This window comes from Macrosteles quadrilineatus, unplaced genomic scaffold (assembly GCF_028750875.1).
Source record: "Macrosteles quadrilineatus isolate MER2022 unplaced genomic scaffold, UCM_ALF_1.0 Scaffold_6__1_contigs__length_79288215, whole genome shotgun sequence".
NCBI classification, from domain to species: domain Eukaryota; kingdom Metazoa; phylum Arthropoda; class Insecta; order Hemiptera; family Cicadellidae; genus Macrosteles; species Macrosteles quadrilineatus.
In genome coordinates this window covers 2,855,534-2,875,720 of record NW_026542599.1, presented here as the reverse complement: position 1 = coordinate 2,875,720, position 20,187 = coordinate 2,855,534, and positions in this window count along the sequence as shown.

The following is a 20,187-nucleotide window of genomic DNA, read 5'->3' as shown; positions in this document are numbered from 1 at the left end:
GTCATTGGGCTTTGCCCCACAGGTCATCAAAATCCCAATGTATATCTTAAGAAGTAAAGGTTTTGTTTACTTGAACATACGAATAATTTGTATTAATTACAGCTGTTCATAGTAAACCATTGATACACACAAGAGCGTTCGTACTACTACAATAAATTCTTAACCATGTTTAGGTCAAATTATTAATTTTTATAGAAAAACATTACATTTTCAATAGGAAAATAAATCTAACCACGTATTAGTATTTTAATCTCTGTTTTTCTTTAATTTTTAGTTCCCACAATATTTACTTATCATAACTTTCGTGTCAAAATGCATATATAGATATGGTATAACGTTTTTTTAAAGCTAATACTACTTATGATAACACTACATTACGAAGTTTGCTTCTTGGGTATTATTGGTAATATGGTTTCCGTCGATACAGAGACAATGTACTTACCAGTAAACAAAAAGGAAGTAAATAGTAATAGGTTTTACGTGTCTTAATTGATGTTACCTTTTACCTGCGGTGTTTGATTGTCTGCTTAAATCATTGCGACTATTGTATACAACATTATATTTATCAAGATGACTTAGATGTAATAATAACATTATGTTAAAGGGAACTGGTTTTGGTCGACCAAGTAACGTATTTTAACCAACCTAACCAATCTGTGAAGAACTACTATAATATACTAAATATAGTACTGCAATAATTTACCAATTTATTGAACTTTCAAGATGCATATTTTTCACCATACCTTGCTTGTTTTGGGTATTGTTTTAGAGTTGCCAAATATCATCACGATTGTTGGCCACTACTTAATACCTAACAGAAAGATATGGCAAATAGTGCATGCGACACAAACGTATCCCATTAATACAAGTAAATGAAACATTTACCTTAGTTGAACCTCCGTACCTTAGCTTATTCACCGTAGCAATCATTCTTTCCAACCCAACTGCACACAATTCTTTAGTACCTTCTTATTAATATTAAAAATGAGTGATTTCATTTTGAAAAACAGAGGTAACTAAATAGCATGTATTTAATCAGATCTCTGCCATAAAAATTGTTAAAAAACTGGATAACAAAGTTTTTTTTTAAATACTTATTTGTCCAAGTTAATTGCTTGCGCGAGTAAAGGAAAAAACGAATAAAAAAATTCGGACATGGTTTACGGTTTAAAAGGGGTGTTTTCAAATTATTGGTTAGTTAAATAAAATACCATCAGTGAATGAAAGTAATTATGTTAGACGGGGGAAAGTTAATGAATTTACGTAATTAGGTTGTGGTAATGGATATTAATAGAGTGACGTGAACGATGTATAGATAAATTACAATTACACTTGTAGCATATTACCACTGCATATCGTGATCATTTGGAATGTAGTTTCACTCTTTCCATTAAATGATAAACGATATATATTACGAAGTATATTTGAACATCATCAAAATTTATTCTATGTCTAGCTTAGATTTTTAGAGTTTGTCTGCTTATGCAATTTTACATTTATATACATGGAGGAGAGAAATTGTTAAAGTTGACAATGTAAATATCATTTTACCTTCACTTACATTATGTTTTAAATGTTTGTATTCCATAGTCATAGCAAAAATAGTACGTAAGTGATATTTTACGAAAGTTCCGGTTGTATATTTGTATACATTTATACTAATAAAACAAATAATAGGGCCAATGTTAGCTTGGAACCATATATTGTTTTTATAACATATGATATAATTTATCAGATTACGGTTTAAAAAAATTACAAGGTGAGTAAATTTTCTAACAATGTCTATTTAAAATTTATATGGCAAGTTTTTTATTTACATTATTATCAATATAGCCATGTTTACAAAACACTGTTAGTCGCGTTAAAAAAACTTATGGCTTCTTACGTACGTAACGTAACATAGGCCTACTTTTGCAAGATTTTCTGACAACGATTTAAGTGATTTGACGTTCGGTCCTCTAAACTTAGGATTCTTCATAAACCTGTCAAACTTGACTTTTGCTCTTGACAGCTTATTGGTAACAACTCGAGACTTAGAATTTAGGTCGACTTCTTACTATTTTCATCAAGTTTCCAGACATTTTGGTGTTTGTCACTGTTATAAAGATGTTATTATCTTTGTATGATATATTTGATTCATCAATTACAGTATTAACAACTCTAAATATTGTTTTTTGAAATGATTTCAGTGGTTGAACTATTGATTTGATCGTATCTTATCAAGTTCTAAGCAATGTTTTTATACTAAATGACCATGCCACTGTATGTTGCAAAATTATTTATGCAAACGAAAAATTCATTGTCAACACCATTGTCAAGTCGATCATGTTTGTAATTAAACAACAATCTAATCAAAGCCAAGTAGCTGCTGTTCAAATTACACAGGGCTGCATTTATGACAGTGCCATTACTTATTTATGTTGAGTTAATCTAACTTACAGTACGTATTTGTTTTTAAATATATTATTACGTTCTTTTCCAAACACACGATTGTTTACATTATTTTTCTCCCAATAAACATTTTTACAAAAACGTGTTGAGCTGAAAAAATACATTGATGAAGCGTTGAAAATAACTACCAAACTTGCTATTAATTGTTCAATATACCAAATTTTTAAATGTCAATGTAAATAATTTAAATCACATAACTGTTTATATATTGTCGAGAACAACTGATTGAGGTTCACGAGTAAACTAATTGTAGACCTAGTAATTTTAATCAATGATATCACACGTGCATCATGTTAGTAGGCTTGTGGAATGTATCAGCGGTTATTTATCATATAATCATAACATAAAATGTTGACAAAACCTATTAAAAATTATTTCGGAGCATGCAATACATATTTAGTATAATTTTACTTATTTAGGTTTAATAATTAATGTCCCTATTATTACCATTTAAATTACTGTATTGGGATCTTTTTAAACGCAAATATTGGTTCAAATGTGTTCAATTGTAATTAAAATTTAAATTATAAGAATATTATTTTAGGTCCATGTGATTCATATTTCAACCAGAGGTAATATTTTATCACAGGTAAAAGATTGATAACATTTCGTAAAAATTGTAAGAGTTGCATGGAGAGTAATCAGGTTAAAGGTAATCGCAAAAAAAAACATCCCAGTATTTATACTGGTAACAAAAAATGTAAAAATTAGTAAGAGAAAACCTATGAAAGAAACATAAAAAGTGTTTGAAACGTCTAAACTGCAGTAGAACAATCCGTTTAATCCGAATCTAATTCGCGGTGTTTATTTTGCCGTACAAATCCACAATCCACGCCAAACAAACCGAACGAGTATTTACGGAGATTAGGTCCGTTCTCAAATGGTTATTATTGCATCGAATTATCATATCTGTCAAACGATTTTGATATTAATGTTTCAAAATTGCTTGGGACTGGAACTGTTTATGTTTACGCTTATTGGATTATGAATAGTAACGAGTAAACAGTGCTTAATAGGTGAATTGGGTTGATAGCTTAAACAATATAATACAGACACATTTTTTATAGTTTAATAAACATCAACATTTGGTTGCTGAGATAAAAACAACCGTGTAATGTAAAATCTTTCAATATAATGAAATTGAGGTAAAAATATGTTATCTTATTTAGGTTAAAGGGCTACTCGTACCTTAGTACTTTTTCTAAACTCAAGTCATTGAAAATCATTGTTCATTTTTTACTCTTACTATTAACTATTGGCTACTGAAGTATTGATGAATGAATTGTATTAATAGTCAAAGCTCTTACTGAACACAGTCGAATAATGTAAATTATACAAAAATATTTACAAAATGGCTTTATTTAGTAAACAAAAAAAACTCGTTGATTTTTTGCACATTTTATGCTAACTTAAAACTCCTGTCTTTGAACATCAATTTACTTACTAAGTACTATTTTTCTGTACACTATACCTTTCTTCATTCCACAAAGTCTTAGTATACTTTTTCCGCTGTAATTTTCTGATCAAAACTCCATTAGTCTTTTAACGTAAGTTTTTTTTTTGCCGAATAAGTTTTTTTAAATACCAAAGTTCTCTGTGGCATTGGTCCGCAAATCAATTTGTTCCTTTCGTTATTCCTTTTCAAAAAAAAAATTCTTTCCAATTCCTTTGCGTTACTTTTGGATAAATTAAGTTAGGAAATCCTAAAAATCTGATGGTTTTCATATCAAAGCACCAGGAAATATATAAAGCCTGAGAATCTAGATCTGGTGCGTAATAAACCATATTATTATGTCTAGCTTTATGAAAATCGAAGATAAATTAAAGCTTTTTATGACGAACTTCTATGCTATTTCATAGGAAAGAGCGATTAACAATGAGATTTTGCATGTATCTAAAGAGTGCGGTTTATGATTCGAACTAAACTAAATCTTTTCCAAGTGAAATAAAAAAAAATAGTTACGGAAATTTAAATATCATTAATTTAAACTATTACTTTACCATTGGTTATTTTACATTAGAGAGAAACATTTAGTTAACACCAGAGCACTCAAACGTCAGCAACACGAAACACGCTCCAAAAGAGTCTCCACATGTTACAACAATATTATTATATACATATATTGTATGTATATTTTCTCTATTTACAGTCAACGGTAAACCACATGTTTATAATACCCTATCACCACACAAACATCGATTTAGTAAAAAAAATATATCTTTTTTCATACAATATATTCATGTAGAATTGCATGTTATGTTTTTTTTAATATAATATGTTATTGTAATGATTTATTATATATCAAGTAGTTAAGTTGTGAATCAGCTATTGATAAACGTTAGCCATTTAGTTATATAATGTTTTATAATGGTTGATTCCATAGAAAGACCATTAAGAAAGTAAACAATAAACGCATTAGATAATTATTTCGCTTAAAGATATACAAAAATATAATCATCAATGAATAAAAGGGCAATTTTGTGGAAACAACTAGTTATTCAAAATGAAACAATAATATAATAATACACACCAATTAAAAACATAACAATAAAAACAAAACAAAAACAAATTGATATTTAACAATACATTGCAGCGCAATAATTAATAATCTGTTCAAATGGAATTTAAATTTTTCATTTTTAAATAATACTGAAACAGAATCCTTCTATCCAATTTATTCATAGCTTAACAAGTTGAATACAAATATTGCTAAATATTTATAAGCAAATAATGATTAATTACAATAACACGTTTATAATATTAATGATTTAAGTATACCATCATATGTTACACATTTCAATACCAACTATTATCACAACAGTACGTAAATGATTGTTAGTTTGAATGAAAGCTTCACAGCTTTTAGTATAGTGGTATGACGATGCGTAGTAAGTGTAGAAGGCTGTGCGCCAACAGCTGATCGGTTCGTATTGTTGCATTGTTGACTTTTTCTACTTAGTTTCGTGTTTCAACTGGAGTTCGAAAGTTCGTGCGGTTTATTATAAATTACGCCTGACATGTACCTATTACTATCGCAGTTGTTATATATTGCATATATATTTGATAAGTGTTCCCGATTCGTGAGATATATTAAATATTAATACAGTGTTTTCATTGCAATGTTACGTAAATTTATGTGTTAGAAAGTGTTTGGCGAATGTTGTTTTCTTCATTGGATCAGTCATGGTTATAAGCTAAGGAAATAGTCAAGGTAGGAAATAATTATTTTTACCACACAACATGTTTAAAGCCATTCTCCTTTATTTTAACGCTATACTTGTAGGATTTTAAACCTTAACCTTTAGGTTGTTTAGTGTTAGCCTAATCGATTGTAATGACTCTATATTCTCGTAAAGTGTTTCACTAAGAAAACTAAATTGATAGGTAATTTCATAACTACGAGTTATAACTTAATATTAAAATACTTATATACTAGAAACAATACCTATACTACTAATAATAATGATGGTTGTACACTATTAGTAATGATATTAAACTCTTTTTAAATACTAACACTGTACAGTAGGTTTTTTTTTTTAAAACATGAAACAGCATGCTGATAATTTAACTTTAGCTTATTAATTTTTTATTATTAATTTCGAGGATTAAGTAAAATTGCTCCTCATTAGAATCAAATTGCGTCTTACGATATGCAAGTTATTTTTAACCATTTTACAAGTAAACACACATTTTGCAGAGCTCTAAAAATGTAATAAATTTCGTATAGTTAAAATGCTAACCTAATCGTATGTAAGTTTTGGTATAAAAATTCAAATTCTTTTATATTTAAAATTTTCATAACGCTTCATTGTCATTGACTGATCTTTTTGGTTCTAAAACTGATTCAGGGTTATCCCATCCTACTCAATCATGTCAACATTTGAACGAAAAGTATTTTTTGCCGGATCTAGGTCGTACTATGCTCCCTACGGTAATAGCTTCTTTCCTATAGGTGGAATTTGTAAAACACATGAATATAAAAATTGAAATACGTAAATATATAGTGTGTGTCATAAAAGAAAATGAAGATTTTGTATAGCATAGTTAAGACTTTTAAACAATAATTTTTTTTGTAATCCGCTAATTTCCTAATACGACATAATTTGTCCAATCGAGTAATATCTTTTTCGACAGTTAGAAATTTCTATTAGGAGAAAAATCTGAAATACCAGTTTATAAAACATTAACGCAGTTAAAAGCTTCTTAGGTACAGATGCTGGTCTTAACGTCAGTTCTTAAGTCTTAAGCGTCTTAGGTAAAGCAACACGTTATAAAACATTTCACGCCAAGCTTTCAGGAAATACTAAACATCTCATGAGGTCATGTTCGTGGTTTTATTTTTATTTTTAACTCTAACTTTAACTTTAACTTTAAATCAATGCTGAATGTACACAATTACCTTATAAAATATTTCTGCTCTAAAAAACTGATTTAAATCTGTTTTATAGGTAGTTTCTTGTAAAATATTTTATGTGAAAGGTTTTGTTTAATATATTTTCATATTGCATAATTAGTTTAGTAGGACTGTTATGAATGTATTAAACACAATTTTTGTAACATTTTAAGTATTTATTTGCAAAGAACATCTTGGCTAGGATAAATTCAAAGCACTATTAAAATACATCCTCTGTAAAGATTAAAAAAACCAATATATATTTTACTAGAAGGTTCACCTTAAATTTTTTTTATGTAGGAATCGTAGTAATTATACCCTTAATCAAGGTAGCAGGTATATAATAGTCCTAGGCCTACATCAAAGCACAGGAAACATTAAAGTTAGTTGGGTTTAGAATGGATTAAAACTGAAAATATGTTCAGTTTGTAAATGTCACTTGGCATAGTAATGTTTTGGTGTTTGTATGCGTAAACTAAATTTTTTTTTGTATTTACTTTGTTGCCCAGCAAAATAAGACTGGGAACGTGCTGGTAATTAGGTATAGTGGATAATGGTAGACTTAGGTCTCTAGTGTCCCGGGTTCCAAATCCCCCAAATCACAAATGAATTTTATCTAACTGATAATGCCGGGCAACCCTCCTCCTAGACTTAGTTTTAAGTAATGTGGAAAACGATCCTGGGCTAAGACCTAGTAGAAAATAATAGTGTAGTGGAGCTAAAAAGGCTTATGTATAATCATGTTAGTGGAAATTTATTGGATAATAATACACATATTAGAGGCTGAAGAGCTCTCCATCATAATCAAAGTTGGTATTACTGTCTTTGAGATACAATGTTGATGTAGAATATACCGATGTACCGGTAACTGCATGAAGGTAAATGTGTTTTTATTTAATGCAAACGCTTTTGATATCCCGAAAAATATATATATATATGAATCTGGTAGGGATAAAAATATATTTTTGCAATAATTTACCCACTTAGTAAAATAGCATATGTATATTTCCGCAAATGTGAATCTAACAATGAATAAGTCAACCGTATCGAACATTAGATTTAAATCGTAACGTAAAAGTTATAGCTCTAAGTGTAGAAGACTCAACTGTGATAGCGTGTTATCTTTAACTCAAGCAATTTACTGGTTTAATGAGATGTGAATGTTTAACACTGCACTACTATGAGATGATAACGTATAATTATTATGAGATGGTTAGTGTTTACAAATAAGACTTTTTAAATTATATACTGTATGAGGGCAATCTTAAATATGAAGATGAGTAGAGAAAATACTTTAAAGATCTCATATGTTGGAATAATAAAATAAATGTTCCTTATTACTTTTTTAAACATCTTTCTATAACAGAGGAGGATTTTTGATTGAGCAATAAAAACTTTCTTGAATTCACTAAACATATTATCTAAGCTATTTCAAAGAGATGACGGAAATTTATAATACACTTAACTATTTCAAAATGTTCCCAGAAAAGTAAAAATTTAGTATGGTTTTTCTTTCTAAAGGTCTTCTTTCTTTCTCTATTCATACAACCGTTTGACGTATAAAGAGCCGATGCGATACACAAAAATATTTAGCACCATAGATTTCACAGTTTTTTTAATTAGTTATTTTGGATAATATTGATAAGGGGGCTTTTTGGCATTTAAGAATGTTGAATTTAATTCAAGCAAATTGCAGTCCTAAGTAACTAACATTTACGTGACAAGGCTTTTGTGATTTTCTTCTAATATTTGCCACCAACACGCGAATCACGCAAGGTCACGAAAAATATCAAGCTACAGTCACGAATGTCGTAAGTAGATTTTATTACATTTCCAATAAAACTAAAGTATAAATGCAACTACAATTATAAACGTAAGATCTTACTTTTGGTGTGACTTGAAGAAATGTTTGAAAGCATATTTACAACACTAATTAAAACGATAACGAAAATACTTATTCTAAGCAATAAAAGGTCACACTTTGTGTGGTTTCGTATTATAGACTTTCCTTTACTCGGTGTTGTATTAATCATAGTAGGCATCTTAATTTAGCAAGTCAAATGCAGCACTGAAACTTTAAATTATGTTTAAAATGCATATTGGATAATCCCAGTATTATATTACATTTTCTTGGATTCCCATAATGTATTCTAGTATCTTTGTTACGAGTAAAATGCAGCACTGAAACTTTAAATTTAATTTTAAATGCATATTGTATAATCCCAGGATTATAGTACATTTTCTTTGATTCCCATATTGTATTCTAGTATCTTTGAACAAGTTAATTATTGGACTGGGTAATATCTTCAAATGTTTTATGTTTATTTATTTTATTCACCACGATACCAAAAGTAGGAAGTCTATAATGAAGGTACGGAAGCAACATAATTGATGGCGGAAGGAGAACGAGGTTGGATACAAATCACATTAACAAGGCCTGATGAGGTTTTCGTCATACCCACTTTGTCTCTTTCATGTACACTGTTATGTAATACAGCTGTGTCTAATTAGTGGAGATAAAATATGTGTATGGAGTATCTTACACAGAATATTATTTTTAAATGAAACATAGTTTATTGTAAAATGTTAGTATTTAATTAATTTATATATTTTATTTCTTTATTTTATTTTATTTCACTTCTAGCTCTTTAAAAGTTCCACTTTTGTTAAGCAGTCCACCATCTTGTTTATATACTCGTATAATCAAAATGTAAATAGAAACGTATATACTTTACGTGAGCTACCGACAAAATGCGTTGATATAGCTCACTGATATATGATGAACAAAATGGAGGGATCAACAAAGTCAATCTTATAAGATGAAATTTTTGTAAGCCACAGCATACAATATGATAGAAGTGAAAGAAGTAGAGAGAAGAAGTGTGTCTCGAATCTGTAGGTTTAGAGTTAACGAAATGCACAAACTCTAATATAATGCCAAACAATTATTAACGTATCTAAAATACACTGTACTAGGTATTTAGTATACAATGATTAATGTATATTAAAAGTTAGAATTTAAAAGATAAATAAACACGAGAACAGAGCTGGTGTTTAAACGCCTAAACCACACTGCATCAATCCGTGTTAGCCTCCATTTAATTCGCAGTGTTTATTCTGTCGTCCAAATCCATCGTCCCGGTCATATAATACCGAGTATTTGCAGTGATTGGATTAACAATAATAGTGATTATCATGTCGAATTATTATAGTTGTCAATTGATTTTAAGATTAATATTTTACAATAAATCAAACCGGAAGGTTTACATTTGCGCTTTTTGGGTTACCGATATTAAAATATTTATCCATCATTGTCTCTAGGTTACATAACTACATTGGGTACTAAAGAACGTAATGCTTATAACGTTTTTGAGGATTTGTTTCCTCATATTGATATAAACCTTTTATTTATCATTGAGAAAGTATTAATAATTCCACGTAGGCGTCTTAAAGATAATGTTAAAATAAAAGTTATCAATTAATCTATCAAATCAAATACATTAAATATAAATATGCCTGAATAACACTTTCCTTTTTTTTACAAGGCTAAACCTTACAATGTAATAAAATAGGTTTTGAAGGTTTATCGTTTATTACTTAGTTATTTACTTTAAGATAAGGTAAACATTTAATACGAAGAGAGCTATGGCTTTTAAATAAAATATCATTGTTAACTACAAAAGTTTATTATTTAAACTTATTACATAACGTTTTAAGAGTTAGCATTTAAATTGACTCAAGCACATTGTGAGCAAAATAAACCTTACATACAAGTTTATAAAACATTAACGAAGTTAAAAGCTTCTTAGGTATAAAACAGATGCTGGTCTTAACGTCAGTTCTACTTAGTCTTAAGCGTCTTAAGTAAAGCAACACGTTATAAAATCTTTCACGCAAAGCTTTCAGGAAATACTAAATATCTCATGAGAGGCTTTTAGTGGTTTTAACAAGTTTAATCATCCTTGAAACACAGTTTTTTATTTGGTTACTAATCCTTTGTTGTATTTTGAGCACCGATTAGAAATGTTGTATCTACTACTTGTTCGTTAAACGAAGTGTAAATTGTAATTTTTGAACAGGTATTTTTCCTACATAAACTGCACTATGAAATTTTATTTTACGAATTATAGTCTTTCTTCAAATATTATGCTAATACCACTTTGAAACCCGTTCATCTAAATTTTAATATAGGCCTAAATTGAATCCCACTTTGACCTAGGTGACAAGTACATCATGTAGTTACGTTGCGAATGTATTTTTATGGTAGGAAAGGGTGAAATGTATTTACTGTAATAGCATATTTAATGATCTTGAGATATTCCATGACATTTTTGGTCATGAGTAAGAAACTAAATGATTTCTCACCTTGAATACAGTTTTTATATCTCTGAAATAAATTAATAACGTGTCTAGTATTTTCAATATTAGATAAGGTATCTTATAAACTCAATAATAAATTAGCTAGACACATATTTTAAACACAACATACATCAATACATCAAGATTCAAGATACATCAATGAAAATATATGGCCCCTAACAATAAGCCATATACCAGTTTAAGTAATTGACTTAATGGCACAAAATGAAGAGTGGCCATACAACAAAATATTTGGAAAAATTTGTAGTTTAATTTTATTTAGTTCCATATTAGTCTTGTGTGTTGAATAAACCTACCAATAATGAGCAGAACCCAGCAAATAAGTTGCATTTGGTCTAGTTTGTGTTATTCTACATCTATTGTAAAACTGGCCCAATGTGACTGTCGTGCAGGTGGTAAAGCTCGGGCAATATTGATCTTACATTCAAATTAACCATAAAAATAATCAATCTCAACACTGTTTCTCACCTGTTTAATTTCCATGACCAATCTTGATAATGTTCTGATTTTAATTTTGTTCCGTGCTTGCATGTCACTAAGGACTAATCAGAAAATTGCTTACATTAACGCAATTTCCCAAACATGAAACCCCTAGAAACGAAACATGCAATTGTTGCAACTTGGACATAGGGTTTTTATACGTGTTTTTATAGAAGAATAAATGTGTGCTTTTTATTTAATCCAGTATATTTTCTTAACGCTGCAATAATTCATGTATCATTTTAATTAGTAAATATTTTATTTAAGTTGAATAACTTTACATTATTAGAAAAACAGCACAACGCCGCATATTGTCTATAAAAATACTTTCTTAAAACGAGTTTTAATAAGCTTAGGACCCAGGTTAATTAGATATTTGACATATATTAATGAATAGTTTTTTTCTTTGACTTCTGGCGTGTTATATATCGCCCCGATACTTAAAACGCAACGTTGAATCTGCATTTAAAACAATTAATATTTAAAACTGAAAATATCGATACGAAGATAAAGTAAAAGCATTAAGTTGATTAAATTCTATAAAATAATATTGAGTCATAAATACGAATGAGCAGATTTATCAATTTACTGTCTCTACAAAATTAAATTGTTCAGTCTGTATTTGATATAAGATTTTGAATCATACCTTTGACTATTAATCCAATAGTAAATGATAATACGATATGTTTTAACTTATTAAAATTACAATCTACGTTTTTATTAAAAACCTTTTACGTATGCTGCGATGTTACAAGTTTATTTAGGTTTTCGAGGTAATCTTTTTATATTATACGGAACAAGTTTGCATATAATAAAATGGTTTAAGCATTTTATTAAATTATTTGAAACAAACCGTTACTGTTTTAAGCCACTTTCCCACAAATGTATATGCTGTAAAATGCAAATTCATGATTGGCCAACGTTTCCTAGAATAATACCGATGGAATTAGTATCTCAGTACAATTTGCCAAACTTACTTATGCATGCCGATCTAAATTGGTAGCTGTAATTCTGCGAAAGACTCAATCTGTAGCTAATTACTGATTTGAAGCTCTAGCGATTTAGTTTTGGTTGAATCAATCAAAACATGAAACATATAGTTTATACTGTATAAAATATTCAAGTGAGCATCATGGATAAATGTTTGAACATCACGGCTCAATATTTGAAAACCAATGTTTCACTGTTTGTCTTAGTTAATTGCAATACAATATTTGGAAGTGAAATCATTTTACATTCATTAATGTACTGTAAATTGTTAGCGACATTTTGCACTACATTGAACTTAATAAGCCTTAATGTATATCAGGTCAAATATAGACTTTTTAAAGACGAAGCGTGCTTCACAAGGTAAATATGAGTGTGCAGAGGTATTTTGTTTGGTTGTTTTGTTAACTGTTCTACCTTCGACCGTTATTCGTTGAAGTTTTAAAAGCACTCGCCAAGGCTCGTACCTTAAACTTTTAACTCGTGTCGTAAAGTGCACCCTTACGCAATCGTTGCATAAACTACTAGTATATTTATGTAGAAACCTATATTCGTTTTCGATATTTATGATTTGTATACAGTAGAACCTCGATAACAGGACTCTTCTTCGGATTCTTAAATTCGAATTATTATACAGGGTGACTTCTTATCAGGGTTTGTAACATTTTATTAAGAGTAAAATGAATTCAAGAGGATTTGAAAATAACTCTTGTTGTCAAAGGTAAATGTTTCGAATTTTACTGTATTTGAAACATTTCAAAGGAGGGTTGGATACCTTTTAATACAAAATTAAACATTATAGTCACTGTGTAAATAATAATAATAAAGTTTAAATTTTCGTATTCCCTATTTGACATGGTGTGCCGAACTAAATTTCACCAACTCAGATGAATCAATATTATGAATAAAAACAATATCATCACTTTAAAACCAGGACGTATAGGATAGTTATCTACATATTAATTCACCTAATTGAAATCTACTAGTGAACCTGTTGCTCGAATTCGAGCAATGGTGAAGTATTACAGGCATTATTTAAAAACGAATAACAGTCATAATTTTCGATTACTTAAAAGAGTCAAGCTTAAAGATAATGTTTATTTAGTCACTTCACTCAAGCTATCAAAACTGAAAACAAACGTTCTTGTATTGTGTATTGTATATTGTGTTTACTAAGAACAGCTGTAATTCTTACAAATTATTTGTTTGTTTAAGTAAACAAAATCTTTTCTTCATAAGAAACATACTAGGATTTTTATGGCCTGTGGGACAAAGCCCGATGGGTTTTATTACAGGAATTGGTGAAAGGAGGCGTCTACACAAAAAATACTTAATTTTGACACATCATTTTTATATATCCGTCCATTATAACCGGAGGAGTAGTGTTTCGTAGAAATCGCCTTAACGTATTAAATATAAGGATATGGATAAAATAAAAATATGCAGAACATATTTGACAAGTCTCTATTGACACGTTACATCGTATGCATTTTCTTTACCATTATTTACCACGAGGCAAAAGGTAGGAAGTCTACAACGAGGGTACGAGAGCACATAATGGATGACAGAAGGAGAATGAGGTTGGGAATGAATCACATTACAACGAGCTGATGAGGTTTCCGTCATACTCAGGGCGTACTTTGTCTCTTTGACACACAATGTTGATGTGAAATACACTGTCTTATCTATTTATAGTTTAAGTTATCATGTGTTTGTTATATTTTTCATCGTGAAATATTTTAGAAAGTAAAGCGTAAAATGTGTAGCATAGGAGTATTTGTCAGTTAAAACTATTCATTTATGACTTAAGTTTTATACTTATACAAGTACGGTACACATTTATAATCAAGCGTTCGATGAAAATAAGAGATAACTATTAAATTAGAAATATTCAAACATAAACGCAACCATTATGGTTGGATCTGTAATAAACACAGCAATGATAACGTATTAGTTTGTAACTGCAAGCAATCTCCTGGCGTAATGGGTTGTGGCTTTTAAGGTACATTTTTATGATAGTAAAATAAAAAATATATATATTCGGTAAAACTGTTTTGTACATAGTGGGTGGAAAAAAAAACACAAATAATTTCAAGGCAATTAATTATTATTTATTAGTTGTACAACATTAATTCTCAATCTTAAAACTAAGTGCTCTACATGTTTTCTACCATTGTTTATAAAATATTCCATTCGTAATTGCAATTTTTCGAACATTCCTGAACATTATTTTGAGTGATGTTTATTAAAACGGAAGTTACAGAAGGCAATTACCACAAAGTATCCATGATCTTAAGGAGAACTTCAGTTTTAATGGACATCACTTCACAACAATGTTCAGGAATGGTACAAACTTCCAAGGACGAATAGAATATGTTATAAACAATGGTGGAAAACATGGATAGCACTTAGTTTTAAGATAGACTAAATTTGTACACCTAATAAAATAATAATTAATTGCCTTGAAATGATGAGTAGCTTTTTGGCCATCCTGTATATTTAATATTTAATAATAAAATAATATGATATAGCCCCATTATTACAGTACAGTACATACTCAATTATGCTTTATCACTTAAAAAGGTAAACGTTAACCAACAAAGGTTATAAAATGGTTGAAAAAAGAACGGTTAATTTAAGACATAAAATTTTTCCCTCAAAAATCTGTAATAATACTTATAATGTACATAATCGGGCAAAATTACCTAATTTTTGTGTCATAATTTAGTTTTAATACTAATAGACAAAAAATATTTTTTTAAATTTCCGCGGTGTGCATGTTAAGGCTATGGCTATTTTTCGATATTAATATTTTTATTGCACTTATAAAACAGGGCTGTTAGAAAATGTACGAAAACTTATATAACAACGGTGTTAGTAAAGGAGTAGAGGATAATACATATTGCAGACGCTGATGAGCTTTCCATCATACTCAAAAGATTACACTGTCTTTGAGACACGATGTTGATGTGGAATATACTGCTGAAACTGTGACTGGATAAACAAAACTATTTTACTCGTTTTTAAAGTAAAAAAAAACTTTCACTGTCAAACAAATAGTTTTTAACCTGAAAAAAAACCTGAAAAATATTTGTGTGGCTTTCATTTTAATTGTTCAAAAGATGTAGATGCTTAAACAGAAAACTAAAAGCTAATTGTATTTTTTGAAGTTTTTCAAAACTATAAAACTGTGACGTTGAGGAAGAAATACCTCGAAAACATAAATTATATTTAATATTATTTGTTTGGAGTTAACGGAATTTTTATTCATTTAATGGCATTAGGTTACGATATGAATCGATTGTTAAATGTAAATATTAAAATGTGTGTAGTTTATTTAAATGTTATATGATAAACCAAGGAATATTTTAATTACAAAAATAAAATCTTTTTACTTCAGTGTTATAAGTAAAATGGTCAACTATCGTTTCCATAAAAGCATCAGCGTGACAAAACAGAAAACATTTTCCTATTCAACAACTAGAAGTATGCCTAATCTATTTAAAAAGGTGTACGTGTTTTTTTGTTAAAGATTTCTCTTGTGGTATTTTTTTATCGAATACGATTTTAGTAAATGGTGTTGTACTGAATATTCTTTTTAACAAAGAAAAACATTTTATTTAATATTATTTATTTATAGAGGTTTAAAACGGATTTATTCATATATACTTTACATGTTGCTGGTAATAACTATTTTTAACCATTAAATTCAACCATAGAGATAACCTATGTTGTTTGAAAAATAATGTTTATTATATTTCAATCAGATAAAACTGATATTATGAAGGTTAAGACAATTAAAGTAGGAAAGGATTCGAATCACGTCCATCCTCTAGAGAATTACAGTCAATTATTGGACTTTAACTTTCTACGTGATCTACATGGTAAGTAAAGACGAAAAAGAACCTACGTTGTTATGTACATTAACATCACCGTTTGTTTTATAGAACTTTTTAATTTTTAATCTATTTTTTTTTCTTAAAAATTTAATTCTGAAAAGACAAATTATTTACCGTATTTAAACAAACGAGTTTCAAGCTTTAGTAAAAAAATCAATTAGTATCTTAAGAAGCCCCTTTTAAAAACTAACATTCAATTATAATTGATTAACTCATGTGTGAACATACATTTTATTTTTAAAGACATTAGTATAAAGTTTTAGAACGTAAATAGAGTCATTTCATTGAAATAAATAACTTATGGCAGTCTAGCTTTGAATAATCTTTATAATCTTGTACAATAGTTTGTATAATCTTGTATAATCCCTATTTTTTATCTTGTGTGTTTATATTATAAATCAAAATAACAAGTGAACCTAGGCTCTAAATGGGTTGACAAATATAACTACTTTGATAGAACTGTAGCTTTATCAATTATTAATGATGTTGTAAATTTAATTACAAGGGTTTCATCTCATAAAGTAAAACAAATAATTGTATAACAAATACGGTCTTTCAATGGTGACCAATACACGCGTTTTCCTTTTGATTAAAAGTAAAACATTTTTCAAAATTTGTAGTAAATTTTTATCACAACATGGCAATATGTGACGTGACGAGATTATAACGCAATTAATGTGGTAGCTAATAGCCTTGCATACATGGTGGGAGAGTAGTAATTATGATTTATTGTTGTAAAAGTTACTTGTTTTTAAGTTTGATGGTAATATCAAATCACATAGTTTGCTATTATATTTACAGGGACCCAACAAATTGTTAAGTTTCTTAAGTGGTTTACCACCAATTACGGAAATAATGGTATTTCTTAACCTTTAGTGCGCAGAGAAAGTGATAACTATAATACGACAATTTTATAAAATAATGTTATAATTTTTTATAAGAAATATGTTTCCCATTCTGTGAAAAAACCTTGACAATTCCTAAGTTAAGAAAACGTTATAAAAACATGCTGCGGAAAGGTTTCAGAATGTTCTTGTCGACCGCATCATGTAAAACTTTAGTCTCCTTTGACTTTCAAAACTATTTAGAAATTATATTTGTTTACTTTTTATACAGCCTATCCAGATACTTACATGCTATGAGCCCACTTTATAGGTTCTATTTTTAGTGTTCAATTTGTGTTAGATATTAGCAATTTATATACAGGGTGTATTGCAACCAAACATTATCTTGTTATTCAGCATGCCAAAAAAAATCAAAAACGTATAAAACATTTGTCCTATCTTATTTCGTTTTCGGTATATCTGTTTTTATATGATTTTTACAAAAACATTCATAAATCTTTAACTATTTGAGCTAAAGCGTTGAAATTATGTAAACATGTTTATCTTATTGACCACTATGCTTGTGCAAAATATGAATAAAGATTCTTGAACAATTAAACAATGTTGGCTTTTATAATTTTTGTCACCAAATTCCATGAAAACCATCAATTTTACAACGTATTTGTAAAACATGTACAAATTAGTAAATTTCATACAGATTACAATATCTTTCAAGATTAGTTTGGACAAAGAATAAATTAGATTAACTTTTTTTCTTGCCATACCTTAAGTATTTCATTACTTAATGTTTTAAAATAGTTTTATTAATTAAACATGTATAGGGATTAAAATATGTATGTAATACAATACTTTAAGATAGCCTAATACAACCCTAGGGTATTACACGATGATACCAAAAAGTCTTATGTAAAGATACGAGAGCTAACATAATGATAGAAGGATAATGCTATTGAGAATGTATCACATTACAGGAGCCTGATGAGTTTTCGTTATACTCCAGGTTTACTTAGTTTCTCTAGACACAATGAGCTGGGAATTTCATTATAACTACGTATCATTAAAGATTTAATGTGTTTGTCATACCAACGTGAAGTCCTTTGAAATGTAAAACAACACATTACGGTGGCATAGGCAATATTCTTTTCTATGTAACTATTTGTAGTTAACATGATTATTTATCTTTTTACTAGAGAACTCTATACTATAGAAGTTTTATATCATATACGAAAAATGCAGCTATAAATAATTAAAACAATTGTGATTATTGTTGTTAGAACTGCAATAAACACAGCACTCATAAAGCGTAGTCCCCAACTGCAAGCACTAAAAATTTTAATGAGCTGTGAGCGGTTGACAATGTGATTAAAATTGAATACAACTTAAAATTATATTTGTTTTTTAACAAACATTTGTTTGGCTTTGTTCAATAGCACTTTAAAATGATAATTTTGCATGTTAAAAACAGATATCGTCACAATATATGTTTAATTTTTGATTACCTTTACTAAATTATAATATTAAATGCTGAGGTCAACAATACTAATTTGTACACAAAACTAGTAAGATTATAACCAAAGAAGCGACGTACACGAAGAAAATTGTCAAAAGTTAGACGTCAAAGACCAAGAAATGTAAGAGGATTAACGTTTGACAGAAGGCAATATTACTTCGGCAGCGTCATCAACGTGGATTATGCGTTTCGAAAGATCTTTAATGATTTATCAAGCTAGGCTTTTGTACCATCTCTATTAGGATTTATTTTTGGTGAAGTTTATAAATAAGGACAATCAGAATCTTAGAACCAACTAGATCAACAATTGACATGATTAAGCATTAATTTTATGTAATCAAAACTCTTCTAGTTTTAAGAAACACTTTTGGATCCTTATTATGTCGTCTCTTTGTTTTGGCTTTCTTTTAATTGTTGATTTAGGAAAATTAACCCAAAGGGTTTTATTGACATTCAATCCTTTTATGCACCAATACTCAAAACCCCGTTTGGGTTATTTTAAGTGTCATTTTATTTCGTTGATATGGCCCTGTTCGATACTTTTATGGTAGTTTCCAGCATAAAATCTCAAATAATACCACCTATGTCGAAGTATTTATTCTTCATACCTGTTATTCTAAATTATATAAATATACCCAACTATCACCTGCAGTCTTGGTTTTAAATTTTGGAAAGGGGTGCAGGTTTGTTTAGTTGAATTTCTTCATCATATGTTAGCATAACTAGTTTATTACATGCAAACACATATTCATTATCATTGTTTACATTACATCCATTTCCATAAGAAAAATTCAATTTTGGCTGCTCTCTTCTTGAAAATACCCATCACGATAAGTAAAGTAATGTTTTATTTAATTTACAATCGAATGCTATTAATGTGAAACAGCGGAACGATGGAGTTTTAATGGAGCTGTAACTGATCAATTTCGTCCCAAATAACAGTTCGTTGTGATATTGTTATTGTTGCGATATTGGACAATAACAACACCAGTTTATTATCACTCCCGGTCGATTACACTCCGCTTCAGTAACTGTAATGGAAAATGGTGCGTATAGTGTTCAGCAGATTAACGTTGTTGGGAATATGTAAAGGATACGGAAACAACTTTTGTCACATTTCATTGAATGTGTAACTATTTAATGTACTATTTTATTTTGATGCAATTTTAAATCAACTGTTTGGATTATAATGCATTTTTCGATTAATTTCGTCCAATTTTATTGACCACTTTTAACACAAC